A 14757-nucleotide genomic window follows, 5' to 3' on the forward strand; every position below is an offset into this window, starting at 1 on the left:
AATCGATAAATAATTTTAATACAGCAGTAATGTAAACTAAAGTTTAAATGAATCTTAATTACATATAATTATTAATTAAAGTAAAATTTTATTAAATTTGCGCTGAATTGAAATTACGTTCGTACATTTTCATAAAAACATTGAAGTACAATAGGTTATTTAAATCAATGATTTTAAAAATAACTTGATTTTCATCACGATTTAAGTTACTGATTTAAATCAGACCAATGTAAGAACGTTTTGGCGCATTGAACATGCTATTTTTGAAATATAAAATCACAAAATTCAAGCTATTGATTTCTGCTGTTATTGATCACAAATCATTAACCATCAGCCGAACCAACGTTCAGTGCATTTCTTACATAATAGAAGTCAAATTGGTATGACTATTTCGGAACCACTATTTAACATATGATATACAATCAACCATGTCAATAACTTTTGTAAGCAGGGATCGGATATCATTAAGTTTAATTTAATTGCATTATTTAAGTTCATTTATTAGTTAAACGGTATAGAAGTTACTTTATTATTCCCAATAAATTATCTTTTTTAAAAAACTAACTTTCTATTTTCAGAAGTTTCAGCATCTGCGTTTTAAAAAGAGAAGTCCGGACGTTAACGGGCAGCAAAAGGAGAAAATTTCTTAGTTATTTGAACAGTAAGTTTTTTTTAATTTTTTACAATTCTAGTTTATTTTTCAAAGAGTTTTTAAATTAACTAATATGGAAATGAAAATGTTTATTTAAATGGGTTAACTTTATTAGTAAAGTCTCCTGGCACTTTAAAGTAATTTTTCCAGGCTTGCTAATTTTTTTTAAATATTAAAATTCGATTTATTTGATTTAAAGCGGATTTTTATTGATTTAAATTGTTTTTTTTTATTTTTTTAAGGTTTTATACCGGTTTTTCTTGGTAATTCATTAATAATTTCAAGGCAGCGTTAATATAAACTAAATTTATATTAATATTCATTAAATTTAGTTATTTATTTAAAAATTAAGTTTAATTCAGTTTGCTCTGAATTGACATTTTCATAATAGGTGATTGAACTCTTTTTTTTTTAAATTCAAGATTTATTGGTATAATTCTATTCAATGAAATGCCGACAAAAGTCAACCTCACTTCACGCCATTCGAACAAGAAAAATTACAACATCATAGTCAAATACTCTAAATTAAAACCGGGTATCATGTCCAGATTTCCCCCAATGGAATCAATTACTGGATTCGTGTGAATAGAAATTAGATAAGTTAATCAAAATCTTATAAATTCCCCAATCAATAGACTTACGTAAGCGAGGCCAGGGTTCATACAGACCTGAAAAGACTGAGAATATCCAGAAGTATGATTGTCGAAAGAAAAGTCAGGAAAATATCAGATAAATTCCAATTTTTTAGTAAAGATCGGTGAAATCCAGGAAATTCATAAGGGTTTGTTTTACTTACATCAATAAGTTTCCTTTATTAAATATTTAACTTTATTAGTTATCTTATTTGGAACCAATTTAGTTTAAATTTCAATCATGAAATGAGTAACCCTATTGCTCTTTGTGAAAAGATTGGTTAAATTGGCACTGAGAGTTAAGGAAGTGTTTAAATGAAACCTTAGTTTTCACTGATGTTATCGCAAAACATTAGATATCCTTGCACCTGGAAAACCTGGAAATATCAATGGGGGGAACCTGGAAATATCAAGGGGTGACTTGCAAATATCAATGGGGTGAAACCTGGAAATATCAATGGGGGAAAATGGAAATACCAATCAGTTGGTAAATCTTGGAAGTATCAGTGGGGAAATCTTGGTAATATCAGTGGATAAATCTAGGAAATATTAGCGGGGGAAACCCGGGAAATATCAGTGGGGAAAATAAGGGACTTATCAGTGGTAAATCCTGTAAATATTAAGTAAATATCAGTGGGAAAACCGGGAAATATCAATGGGGGGGGGGAACCTGGAAATTTAAATGGGGGGAACCTGGAAATTTAAATGGGTGGGGAACCTGGAAATATCAATGGGGGAAAAACCTGGAAATATCAATGGGGGGAAAACCTGGAAATATCAATGGGGGGAAACCTGGAAATATAAATGGGGGAAACCTGGTAATATAAATGGGGGGAAACCTGGAAATATCAATGGGGGAAAACCTGGAAATATCAATGGGGGGAAAACCTGGAAATATAAATGGGGGAAACCTGGAAATATAAATGGGGGGAAACCTGGAAATATCAATGGGGGGAAAACCTGGAAACATCAATGGGAGGAAACCTGGAAATATCAAGGGGTGAAACTGGAAATATCAATGGGGGAAACCAGGAAATATCAATGAGAGAAAAATGGAAATACCAATGGGGGAAAACCTGGAAATACCAATGGGAGAAAAATTGAAATACCAATGGGGAAAGACCCGGCCAATATCAGTGGGGGAATCTTGGTAATATCAGTGGGGGAATCTTGGTAATATCAGTGGGGGAAACCCGGGAAATATCAGTGGGGAAAATAAGGGAATTATCAGTGGGAAAACCTGTAAATATTAAGGAAATATCAGTGGGAAAACCTGTAAATATGAAGGAAATATCAGTGGGAAAACCTGTAAATATTAAGGAAATATCAGTGGGAAAACCTATAAATATGAAGGAAATATCTGTGAGAAAACCTAGAAATATTAGGAAATATCAGTGGGAAAACCTTGAGACATTAGGAAATATCAGTGGGAAAACCTTGAAACATTAGGAAATATCAGTGGGAAAACCTTGAAACATTATGAAATATCAGCGGAAAAACCTGTAAATATTCAGGAAATATCATTGGGAAAACCTGTAAATATTAATGAAATATCATTGGGAAAACCTGTAAATATCAGGGAAATCTGTTTGTCCGTAGTTATATGAACCCTGATCAATTGACGCAACAGAAGTCGAGTATCACTAGAAAGCTCTAATGCATCTCTTCGAAAGAACTAGCTATCATCCGGGTTTTGGAAATTGTTTCCAATATGAATGTTATTCGCGACTTTTCAAACATAGTCATTTAGTGTTTTTTTTTTAACTTCCACAATTGGGGGCGTTCACAAATTACATACTAAATTACTAAATGTAACAATAGGTGGTCTCCCAAATGTTATGTTACGTCACGTAACATATTTTTTTACCGGAACCTAAATTGTCAATTATATTAAAGGGGAATTCTCACCAGGTGTCGCGGCGGACGCGCGCTTTTCGATTTTCCGAAATTTCTTTATTTTATTAAAAATTAACCACTCAATATTTTTTTCTGCGGTTTTCGCCATAAATTTTAGTTTTTAATGGGCTACAGGGTTATCTAACTGGTTAAAGCTTGACCGTTCCCCTTTAACTTATTTTTATCATTTATAATAGTATTATGGGTTTTCTATATGTAAAAAAGTCGATTATTTTGGCGTTATGTAAATTGTGATCAGCCACTTTTTTGTACAATTTTTACATTTGGTTTCTTTTATTTATTATTTACATTTAATTGAAGTAATGCGTGTGAAAATTTTGAGCCACGTACGTTTCCTTGGTTTCGAGGCCATATGTATAATTTGCATATTTAACTTTTACGACCTAAATGGATACTTCCGTCGTAAGATATGTTATATATTTTTGATACTACGCGCTCACACGTCACCCTGTAGTCAGGAGATGTGTAATAATGCTTCGGTTTGATTGGTCAGTTCTCGTATCCGCCAAGCGTCAGCTTCGTAAACGCCGGAGCTTCTCTGGAAATACACCCATATTTATTCAATCGATTCCCGGTGTCCGTTTTGAATACAAAACCAAAATAGAAATACAATTTTAACCCGTTAGTGGCTCACACACACACAAAGTAAAATACCCTTTTTTTGGGGTTATATTTGAGGCATTATTCTATTGAAAGTTGTGTACATAGCGGCTATAAAATAACCGGTGAATTAGATACGCTACACGGCTATTTACATCAGCGTCTTTTCGCGCAATGTCTGATCGAGGCCTGTTTTAAGAGAACAGGTGATTTCAGGCGATTTTTCTATCAATTCCGACCTCGACCACCCACAATAGTCGTCCTTGGGTTCATTCTATTCATTGTTTTTAATCGTTCCGTTGTCGCCCCCATTGCCTCGCCCCCCGACCCGTATTTAAAGCTAAACGCGGATATTTTTATATTTGTGTTTTTGCGAAATCGGATTTTCCAGGTTTCTTCAACAAACAAAATGGGTTATTATTGCCCAAAGATGGCGCGCCAAGACTTTGCGGGGAGGGGGTTTGTTGCTTTCGATGCTACCCCCCCCCGCGCTTGCGTACCACCTTCACCTAACGTTACGGTCGAAGGTAACCACGCTTTTGCGAAGTTTTAGTACTAAGGTAGGTTTATTTCGTCTGTAATGAATAATAAGTTACTTCTTATGCGGGGGGGGGGCTACTGGTAACAAAAATGCGAAGGCGTCCCACGATCTGCAGGTGCTTGCTCGACCTATTTTTAACCCTTATTCCTCTTCGACTATGATTCTCGAGTACGAGTATAATTGCTGAATTTTATAGCTATTCTTTAAACTTGCAAAAGGATACGTGGCAAATTTTTCAGTGGGATGCTCATTTGCATATCTGCGAGGCGAGGCACGGCTGGCGTTGATTTTTCCGATTGAAAAATAAAGGTTTATTATTATCCTCGAAATCAATGTTACCTGAGACTAACGTGGATGCTACTTAATAAGTAAACATCCGTGGAGCTTCATTCAGCCATCACTAGATGGCGATAGTACTCTGCTTTTGTTTAAGCGGCGCTATTTTATAATATGACCACCCAAGCAGCTACGGAATTTGTACTAAGCTCGCAAAACTAAAATTAACGTATTAGTTTACGTATAAAAAGACGGTGGTGGAGATAGTTAGTCACGGTGATACTTTCAATTTGAGTTAAAAGTTAAGAAATATATTTATTTATACTTTGAAAGAATTACTAATACCATGGTGAGACGGACTTCATGTTCTAATTACCCACCGGAAAACGTCAGTTTGAGGAAATGAATGAGATACAGGGCGGATTTGATTTTATTAAGGGAGGAGCAATCAAACTATCAATTGCTTTATTTTGTATTCAATTGAATACTGATATTTTTCTCATTTATACTAGTTTAATTAATTTTGTAGGGTAAAACAATAAAAAAGTGTGTAAATTTCTTAAGAAATTAAATAATTTTTAGATTATTGGTAATTTACGGGGATCTTTCGATTCGTGACTCTTCGTTGCGAGGTGAAGAAATATTATTACCTATTTTGAATTTTTTAGCCTGAGCAAACTTTCATAAAAAATTTAACTGATAGAGTTCAAATTATTTTGTTACATCATCAACTCTATAAAAGAATCTTTATTAATGTACGGTTAACAAAGCTATTCAAACTAGTCTCGCATACCGAGATTGCAATTCAACCTACAGTGAAGATATAATAGTTAAAAACACATGTTACTCAGGATATTCAATCTATTGCTAGTAAATCTAATAGCGCTTGTATTAATATTATTAAGAATATATTCTGGTTAACAGAGAATACGTAGCCTCGACTTTAGCCTACACGGAGCGAAAGCCCGGCAACAAGGTGCTAACCACATATTATTGATATTGTAAATTAAAAAGTTCATTTTTAATTTCGGGTAAAAGATTGAAATTTCTTCGCGGCATCGTTAAATACATACATTTATAAATATATTTATTTAAACTCAACAACATTGTTATTCATAACGTCTATTTGTAATACAGTCAAACTACATTCACTGCCATTTCCGAAATATGAAAGAGCGTGTAGTGCGGTTTGTAGAGATTTGCGCTGCAATTTGTTTTTAAAGAGCAGTGAACGATGAGCGTCGGCTAATGGAGCGCACGAGGGAGGCAATGATGCCACCGAGAGAAGCTGAGAATGAACGAGCCAAATGAGAGAAGAACAGCGCCGAGTCACGAGCAGCGCGTGCGAAATCTAATGGCTTTTTAATAATCACTTACGTCCGCCTTGTCTTTCGACACTCTATTCATTATCATTGCTGACTGCGGGCGATTCAATCAAATTAAATCAACAGGCCATCTGCGGACTCGTTCCGCGGATTTGCCCGGCCTACGTGTCACTGCAATGTCTTCATTTGTTATTTTGTTACGTATTTAGAGTCGATTAATACGCTCCTAATTGAATTTAAACCAGCCAAATAACCATTTATTCAAACCTTTGCATTTCGTTATTATTCATATAGAGTTAATTTTATTACATTTATTGAATTGTTAAAAAGTAATTTTATTAAAATTATTGAATCGTTAAAAAGTAATTTTAATAAATTTATTGAAATATTAAAATGTAATTTTATTAAAATTATTGAATTATTAAAAAGAAATTTTATTAAAATTATTAAATTATTAAATAGTAATTTTACTTTTTTATTTAAATTATTGAATTATTAAATAGTAATTTTATTAAAATTATTGTATAGTTTGAAAGTAATTTTATTAAATTTACTGAACTGTTACAAAGTAATGTTTTTTAGATTTATTGAATTGTTAAAAAGTTATTTTATTAACTTTATTGAATTGTTAAAAAGTTATTTTATTAAATTTATTGAGGTGTTTAAAAGTAATTTTATTGAATTGTTAAAAAGCAATTTTATGAAAATAATTCATTTCGTTAAAATTATTATAATTTAATTTTGCAAAAATAAATATAAAAATATTGTTAGAATAATTAAATTAATGTAATTTAGTTTTGCGAATATAAATATAAAAATATTGCTACAATAATTAAATTAATGTAATTTTATTTTGTGAATATAAGTATAATATAATCTTTTTACAACAATTAAATTAATGTAATTTAATTTTGTGAAAATAAGTATAATAAGATATTTTTACAACAATTAAATTAATGTAATTTAATTTTATGAAAATAAGTATAATAAAATATTTTTACAACAATTAAATTAAAGTAAGTGGTGGCTCCTGTCTAGTTGCATTATTTCGTACTAGATGGCGTATAAATGAAAGCAAGTTGAGTAAGCATCAAAATCTAGCTTAAAAGGTGTGGAAAATTGGGAACTTCTCTAGTTGATTGGCTTTTTGTAATCACGTGATTATTAACTTATTAAACACATGGTAACTCGCCTTTACTGTAAGTCCCCGAAAGGTGCTCCCACCTAGAAGAGCTTTAGAAGCACTTTTGTAATTAATTTTATTTACCAAATTTTATTTTAAATTAAAATAATTTAATTTCGGTAAAATATTTCAGTTATGACATTAATGCAACGGGATAAATTGTTTGAAACTCTGGATTAATGGAGTGGCCAGAGATCATTAAAGGAACGCTATTTGTGCCTTTATTATGTCACGCAATCCAGTTTGTAATCATTTTCGAGCTGACTCGCATTTAATGAAGTATAAAGTTGTTAGAGTATGAAACCATCTCCCAAATTAAATTATTATATATTATACTATATTATATTATATTAATTTAATATATTATATTATATTTGATAAATGTATTTTATGTTTATTAGACTTGGGAAGTGCAATAGAATCAAGTTATACGTCTATATAAATACCAAATATTAAATTCGTTTTAGTTCTAGTTATTAATAAGTCATGTGGAATACAGCATAAGTTGAAATATAAAATTAAAATGAAATAGTTCATACTCTCACCATTTTGTAAAATGGCTGCCACAATCTCCAAATGTTTTATTTAACCGATTGCGGAATGAAATAGAGCTTTCTTCAATAGGCCTTTCCATCAAATAAGTTACGCTTGCTGAACTTGTTTTATGTAGCTCATTTGTCACGAAATACGTATAAGTTCAGTTAAGTTTATACTTACAAACAAGGTTCTTCGTCGAATTTACCCTTATGTCCAGGGTTTTTCGTAGTGAAACGCCATCGATACGTCACCCATGATCGATATTACTTTATAGAAAGGCCTAATGTATCGAAATATTAAATATAATATCACCTTCATCGTACATAAAAATAAAAATATCTTACACAGTTTTTCATAAATTATCTTGATGAAAGACAATAGACTAGATTTTTAATAAATAAAAATTATCTGAATCATTTTAATAATTTGAATGATCAAATAACGGCCATCTCCTACTTCAAAAACCAATTTTCATGTCTCGTATTTACCGTATCAGCTTTGACACGGTACCTAGAAAACCTGGAATTCCTGGAAAAGTCAGGGAATTTGAGTATGGGTACAAAAATCAGGGAAAAGTCGGGGAATTTTAAATATTAATCTAAATGTCAGGGAATTTAATTTCGGTTGCAAATAGGAAACGTTTACTAAAATATAGGTTAAAAATACAAAATGAGCCAGGGAAAATCTCCGGAGATGGTCAGAGAAAACCTAAAAAGTTAGGGAATTTGATTGTGAAAAAACTGTGGCAACCCTGCGTATCTCTTTCCAGGATAAAGTATAATATCTGAATATGCTTAACTAAAATATAACTTATGTAATTAGTTGAGACCTATCTTCAAATCGACGTATGCAACCCAAGTCCCTAGACGCAAATCCTTTTTTAAATAATAAAAATATGGTTCCATTATGAAATATGTTTTCGAAAGATTGGCGCGACCATAGCATAGTAACATTCAATATCTTTTACACAAACAGTTTGCTAGCGCACCCTAAAAAGAATCGAGCGTGGGGGTAGAGAGTGTAAGTGGGGGTGGAATCTTTCCTACTAGGAGGATCCATCTATTTCTGTTGGAGTGCTGCTGAGAGGGTAAACCATGAAGAAGACGTTGTAGATCTTTAGACACATTTCGTAGCGAACTCCATCTCGCTTCGTTGGGTCGTTCAACCTGCCTCGCGCTCTTTTTGGACGTTCCCTCTGCATCCCCCGTTGCCTATCCCTCTTTTCCTGATCCTCGCGCCCATCGAGTATCATGACCCTATACTAGAAATAAACCTCATTTGTTACCGCCGTCAAAGGCCAGAATACCCTTCTACTTTTAAGCTCGTAATCTCGGGAACCATTGATTTCTAACACAGTTTTTCCAACGGAGGTTCGCTGCACTCCCGAGTCTTTTTTCTGTTTTGCCCCGTATTTACTCAAAGGTTCTCATTCGTGAAACACTTTTCGGCTTCTGTGGGTAGCGATAGTCCCCCATTTCGCTTTCTCTTCTCGCGCAGCCGCTAGTCTAGTGACGTCATCCGGATGCCCTCTCCCGCGATTATGTTCGGCTTATGGTTCTTTTTATATTTGTCAGTCCGTATCTCACCTAAAAATGGCCTAATCGAAGCATTTATCTATGTTTTAATTCTATAAGCCAAATATTACGTTGCTTCGTATACTCATTACGTAAAAACGTGATCTCAATAAGATTAAGGCCATAAATCAGTGTTATTCCCTTTGCAGACGAGGATTATATAACCAAAGTTTAGTTTTAATTTATATTCCAGTATGAGAAATAAACTTTGTTCTGTTCGACGATAAATTAGAAGGTATCCCAGCGGTCCTAGAATTCGTATACAATAAACATATTTCTTATATTTTTGCAAGCGTTATTGCAGTTTTTAGTGCTATACTATCTTATATAATAATTTTTTGTCGTGTATAATCCTATAAATTTACAAAAAGTTTCCTATATTTTGCTATAAGGAATTGAAATTTTTCCACATTTGCGATAATGTTGGAAGCTATGTTGAGGATGCGATCTGTTATTTGTCAATGGTATTACTAACTTAAATTAATGACATTGATAATAATAATAATCAGGCACCATCTAGTTTAGGCCTAAGTCATCAAGCGACTTTTAAAGCCATTAATTCAGGTGGCCGGGTTACAATGCCTAGGAGGGTGGTGGTAAGTACATCATGCCACGCGAACCAACAGCTCCCTACCCTAACTATTACCGTTAACCTCAACACGTAGAGCTTAAAGGGGATATAACCTCAGGTATGTGGTGTGGAACACCAACGTTTGCAGCTCTGGCCGCTCTTGCCTTTGGCTTTAGAAATGTTTGGCGTCACTGGACAGGGAAATTTGAAAAATTGAAGGGGTCTTCTCTAAAGATTGCTTTTCAGGTTATATTCCCTTTAAAACTGGTTTTCTTGGTTAGCGCTATTTCCGCGACGTTTATTACAAGTAGTTACAGTTCAAATAACCAATTTATATTGCTGAATTGGTTTCTTTTAAAAAACTAAGAAAATATGTTTTTTACCAGAAGCAAAAGTAGCATAAGACCCAAAAGTGTGTCAGCTGTACCATCGCGCCTATTAAAATTTCTAGTGAGACCTAGTCACACTATAGGCTACATAACCCGCTAGTTGGAATAGTACTAGCAGCATTATATTTAGTCTATGGTCTGGCGTGATTTTCTCTCTTCGATTTACTCGCCCGTAGACATACGTTCTAAAACGCCCCACTCGGCGGCGCTGGAGTACGTCGATTTTGATGAGGTATTTTCCGACCCCCCTTCGTTTCCCTCTTTTACTTTGCGACTAACTCTCATTAACTACTATACCGTTCTGACACACTTTTGGGTCGAAAGAAGTTAATAATATATATCTTACGAGAGAAGTATCCATCTAGGCTATAAATATGAAACATGTACTTTCGCGGGCTTAACGCAGATTCCTTTGCGCGCGAATTTCCCGGCAAACCGCGGATGTGTACATCGCATCACGGCTTAAAATATACTACTTTTCCTGACTATCTAAAATGTAAAAATGACACTGCGTAGAGATTTGTACTAATTAGTAAATCATGAGTTACTTTCTATTTGACTTATTTTTGAAACGGAAGCGCCAATCATGTGTACTAATTGCCAGTAATTTGTTGATTGTAAGGAGTTGATGGCTCGCGTGGCATTAAGAGCTTGCTACCACAATCTTTCGCATTATAACTCAGCCGCGTTGAATAATATCATTAAAAGTCGCTGGTTGACTTAGGCCCAAGGGTTAGCAAAAAACCAGCTTTTTTAAAAATTTAAAAAATTCAGTATGGTTAAAACTGGTTGTAACCGGTGGCTTAATCCGGTTAAAACTATTAATAAAAAATGCTCAATTTGCTTATATCTAGCCTTCATTACTTCGAAAATGCTCAAATGGCCCGATTTAAAAATTACGTTTTTGCGAGTGACAGTACATTGTGAGGAATAGCAGACTTATTTACCTGCTTTTATACCCTAACATGGCAGATCCCCTAATTGCTTATATCTAGCTCCCATTACTTACGACAATAAGTGAAGGTTTAGTTTTAGTTTTTTCAATATTTCTAATTCATTTCTCAATTTTTTTTTAACCATGTATTTTATTCGGTGGTTAAATCCGACTTAAACCAGGGTGGTTTAAATCAGTCTGGCTGGTCATTGCCAACCCTGTGTTGGTGTCTTGGCAGGGTTCGTACACGAACTAGAGAAGTCAGGGAATTTGAAAAGGTTTCCAAAAGGTCAGGGAAAAGTCAGTGAATTTGAAAATAAAATGTATTAAAAATACATAATCAATATTTTCAAGATTTTACCTCAAAATATTCTTTTATTCTACAAAAATGGTCAGGGAAAATTTGGCGATTTATTCAGGAAATATCAGGGAATTTAATCCCGGAAATTTTGTACTAACCCTGCTTGGGCATTAGCCTAGGAATAAAAATAAAACGTCACTACATTCTAGATTGGTCACGCCACGAGTGATTATTAACGGAAGCTTGACTTTCTCTTTTAGATGAAAGTGTAGTGTATGATTGCTTAATATTTTAAATTAAATAACATCATTAAATTTTAGTTGATAGCGAAATTTTTAAAGAGTGTGATATAGCTGAAAAAGTTTTCTTTGTATTGTACTAATTATTGTTAATTGCATTTTCACTTTGGACGTTATATTCAGTTTTTGAATCTGAGTTATTTTTCGCACTTGAATGATGACAGCGATTGAAATTCCGCTCTTTAGTTCGGTACTGCTTTAAATTGCGTTGAACAGTTTAACTTTGATTCCACAAGACGTGGTCAAGTGTATTCTTCTGTTGAACATAAATTTCGTGGATATTTCAGTAATTCTCATCCGTGAGCCGCTTTTTGCTTGGCGCGCAGCAACACTTTCAATGTATCGCGAATACCTCTCGTTCTCCATTGGTGTATCTCCGACTGTATCTTATCGTGGTTTCTAATCGTTCTTCAAGGCTAAGCCCGGAGAAAATCGTCGGAAACAGGTGTTTTGCCTTTTACTTTTCTGCCTACATTTCGAGAAAAGGAAGATTGAATCTGATTATCATTTCAAACAGCCCCGAAAAAATTGTTACAAGGCGCTGCACCCAAATACGATGTTCGCGTTCTTCTCAATCGGGAGTGCCAATAGAAATTACCGACCTTTTTAACAGGTACTGTTCAACATGTGTTTCTATATTGTGAATTTGTTGGTGATGGTTGCGATCCACCCTGCAAGCGCTCCGGGGTTCAACGAACCACGTTTAATGATTTCATGATACATGTTATTCGTGTTGTTGATTTAACGACTCGCGCTATGATTTCGAGTTCATCCTTAACGTATTTTATTACGATAATTCAAAAATTACTAATATTTGTCTTGCTAATCTGCAAAGATTAAGAGCTAAATTGTTAAATTATTGTTCAATACTCTACAATATTTAGACCATTTATCTTCAGGATAGAATAGCATGAGCCAGTGGCGTAGGATTTTTTGATATGGTCTAGAAAACATTTTGTTTCAAAGCGAATAACCGACAAGATGTAGTTTCTTTGCATTTTGAAATTATTCACTGGATTTAAGGTGATAATTGACAAACAAATAGAACCGAGTTTTTTAAATTTCACGTATACTATGATACGAAAGCGATAAATCTTTTTAGAACAAAATTATCGAAAGTGTATCGGGTAAATATTTTCTTCATTAAGCGATTCGTGCATTTAACTCTTAAATTTGTAGTTCCAAACTACCCCCGGTTCCGTCGTGTCAATGTTGAGGGTTTACGGTTTTCGTAAGGAATGTCTGTACAAATTGAAGTAGAACAAGGTGCGTAACATTACTTTCTGTAAATAGCTCGTGTGCAATTTGGCAAGATAGCATCTTTCGCGCGTTTGAGTGCGTCATTTGGTTATGACGTTCGAAGAGGTCCTCGTTAATAAAATTAATCTCGCCTCCAATTCTTTCGCGAAGACCGGCGCTCGATGTTTGTGTAAGATCCCTAATCGAGTCGCGCATTCTTGGCAATCCCTGTCGCCCATAGAGAAGCGAATGAAACAAAGGAGATCCAACCAGTAGCGGCCCCAAATTTCGCAACAAGTTTCGTATGCCTCTAGTATGGCAGATTCCCACGCATCCGTTCTTTACGGACGACCACCGACTTACCAACCGGTGGCGTAGGACGCAGGGGGGTAGAAATGGACTTTTCGCGTTCTATTTATAAATTACTAAATTTGGGATATTAATTTTTCAAACGGTTTAAAAATAAAAGTCTTATCAACAATGCATATATTTATACTTACAAGGAGACGACCCGAGGTGTTACACACCGATTTCGTTCAAACTCGGGGGATTGGTAGACCTTCATGTAACTTGAAAAACCCTAAAGGGATTTTATTCAATGGGCAACCGTTTTGCCATGGCAACGAAAAATGTTTTTGACAAGATAAAATGGAAAATTTCCCATTGAAAACAACATGGGATTTTGACCGATTCCACCCTGTGAAAAAATTTAAAATACCAAAATTATAAAAAATTGATAAAAATTGACGAAAAATCAAAATTGATCACATTTTGATCAACTTCAACCAAATGGTTGAAAATGAACCGATATGGCTAAAATTGTAAAAAATGTGAGAAAAAAAAATAAAAAATACAAACATGATTAAAATAATTTTTTTCAAAATTGAAAAGAAATATAAATTTGAAAAAATATTGATAAAAAACAGTAGTTTCGATCAAAATTCATAGGAATTAACGGAAATGTATAAGTTGTGTATAGATAAATTGCGATTTTTTGAAAAAGAAAGTATTTATTTTGGTCAATTTGATCAAACTTGACCGAAATTGGAAAATAATAGAGCTAAATTAGCCCAATTTTAAAGTTTTGTAAAAATTATATAAAAATAAACTAAATTTGACCAACTATCTCAAAATTGTTTGAAATATTTTTTTTTCAAAGTTGAAAAATGTTAATAACACTGAAAAAATTATCAAAATCAATAGTTTCGATCCAAGACGATCAAAATAGATAAGAATTGATGGAAATTTATTTATATAGATAAATTGCTTTTTTTAAATTGTTTTCCAAATTTGGAAAATAATAGATCAAAATTAGCAAAATTTTTAAATTATTATTATTATTATTGATTATTTTGAGAAACAGTGTAATACAAAATTGTTTTATTCGTTGTTATTAAACGTTTCTCGGTTTTTCTAATCATTTGTTTTCTCATATTTTACCTTTTTAAGTACGTTATATTTACACAAACATATTTATATAAAGTACTATAATACTATATAGGAAAGAAATTAGTTCGTCATTTCCGTTCCAACATGATTTTTTACTAACAATTTTGAATTTAATTAAAAGTATAATTGAAATATTTACGTGTTTACTTAATTTTTTTTGAAATAATTAATAATGTTTCCCAATCTTACTTGAAGTAACTAATATTTATTGGTTTTACCCAAATTTGTTCGCTTTCATCCGTATTTAATTGTAGGCTTGCAAAATTACCTATAAAAGCCCAAAATCGTCAAAATCGCTGTCATTTTGGTCATTTTTTAGCGAAATCTCTTTATTTTAC

General features: G+C 33.3%; 1 protein-coding gene across 3 annotated transcripts in view; it reads left to right on the forward strand.

Moving 5' to 3' along the window:
• tna (Zinc finger MIZ domain-containing protein tonalli) overlaps window positions 1-14757 on the forward strand; it is a 262606-nt gene that overhangs the window by 92172 nt on the left and 155677 nt on the right. For 2 of the 3 annotated variants that reach the window (XM_090176869.1, XM_090176871.1), the window contains exon 2: window positions 579-661. The gene's annotated coding sequence lies outside the window, so the exon portion shown is untranslated. Of the gene's footprint in view, window positions 1-578; window positions 662-12254; window positions 12345-14757 lie in introns of those variants that run through there. The other variant, XM_090176870.1, reaches the window with a different exon arrangement.

The sequence above is a fragment of the Leiobunum rupestre genome, chromosome 6, assembly GCF_980474605.1.
Source record: "Leiobunum rupestre chromosome 6, qqLeiRupe1.1.hap1, whole genome shotgun sequence".
NCBI lineage: Eukaryota > Metazoa > Arthropoda > Arachnida > Opiliones > Sclerosomatidae > Leiobunum > Leiobunum rupestre.